Source organism: Mastomys coucha, unplaced genomic scaffold (assembly GCF_008632895.1).
Source record: "Mastomys coucha isolate ucsf_1 unplaced genomic scaffold, UCSF_Mcou_1 pScaffold2, whole genome shotgun sequence".
Taxonomy (NCBI): Eukaryota; Metazoa; Chordata; class Mammalia; order Rodentia; family Muridae; genus Mastomys; species Mastomys coucha.
This window is the reverse complement of record NW_022196902.1, coordinates 22,761,471-22,763,127: the sequence shown is the minus strand read 5'-3', so window position 1 is coordinate 22,763,127 and position 1,657 is coordinate 22,761,471.

Sequence of the window (1,657 nt, the reverse complement as noted above, 5' to 3'; positions counted from 1 at the left end):
TAATATATAATGTATACATATACATTAAATGGATATATGTATATATATGTATACATGAATACTCATACACATACTCCTCCTTACCTTCTACTCTCTGCTCTGGAAAATACATTACTATTTTCTGTTCTATGAGCTTAATAATTTTTTAGATAAATAGAACAATGCAGGATTTGATTAAAATAAGTTTTCTTCCCTTTAAAGACTGGGCAATAGTATATGTGTAAACAGGATGGTCTTGATACAGTCCTTTTGTCAATTAAAAAAATATTTCTTGGTCATAGTGAGTAAATCTGACAAGATGAATGGAGAACATATCTCTTGAAAACAACAACGTAAGGAGCTGAGGGGATAGCCTGGCAGATTAAGACACTTGTTCCCTTCCCAGAGGACCTGAATTGTTTGGTTCCTATCATCCATGTCAGAGAAGTCACAGCTTTCTAAAGCTTAAGCTCCAGAGGATCTCATGTGACCTCCACAGACACCCACCCACATGCAAACATACATACACATACAAACTTAAAAAATAATTAAAAATCCTAATGAATATTTTTAAATACCTAATTTAAATTATTTGAATATATTTGAGAAGTAGAATTACTGGATCACCTGGTAATTATAGTTTCAAAACTCTCCATAACAGAGACATCACTGTAATTCTCCATATCTTTACAAAAACAATGTTTTCTACTTGTTTTGTTTTGTTTTGTTTTTATCTTGTTTATAAAGTTCTGGATGCCAATTTTTCATTTTCATTTTTTTAATGGTTAGTGATGTTGCATACTTTCTTACATACCTATTAGCCATTTTTGAATCTTTGGAGAAACCTGTTTTGTTTTCCCATCAGGCTTTTCACTTTCAATTATCCCATAAAGTTCTCTACTTTCCCATTTGGTTCATTGAGTTTTCAAAAATTTTTGGTGATATCTTGTAATAAGTGTGCCTTAATTCATTGTTTCTTTTATGTATGTTTTATGTGGTTTTCTTTGTGGTTTTGAGGCTTAAATAAAATATTTAACATTCACAATAAGGTATTTTAAGTTATTAACAAGTATAGTGATTTAAATGATAATGTAAGACCCTGTTGAGCCTTAACTTACAGGAGACCACATGAGTTAATCACATGGAGCCTGATCGATGCAAAGAGCATGAGGATTTTTATTTCAGTGCACTGAGGCCGTTCCAGACCCTAAGGAAAGGAGGCAACCCCATACAACGTGTTCAGTGAGCTTTTATACAATTTTCAGGGCAGCAGCCATTAGACTCAATGTGATTGATAGAACAATGTGATTTTTAAACTGATTGGTCTTTAGGGAATGAGGTGGCAAGGGCTTCCCTTGTCTGAAGTTGGGCAAAGGTCCACCCTGCGGAATGTGTCCCCACCTGCACATTGTTTCTCACCCTGTGATCTGAGGGATGTTAATTAGCCTATCCCTTCTGGAGAGTTCCACTACCTTCCTAAAGTTCCTGATCTTATCTTATTAAGGAAATTCCTGGCCTCCCGGTGTTTTTCTGAGATGTCCCTGTTTACTCGAATCTTACATTTCCCCCTTTTCTTTATACATGCTTCAATCTTGAAGCTATCGTGAATTAGGTATACAGCTCCTATCCCTGGTCCTCTGTAGAATGTAAAGGCCAAAGGTCAGAAGCAGGAACAAAA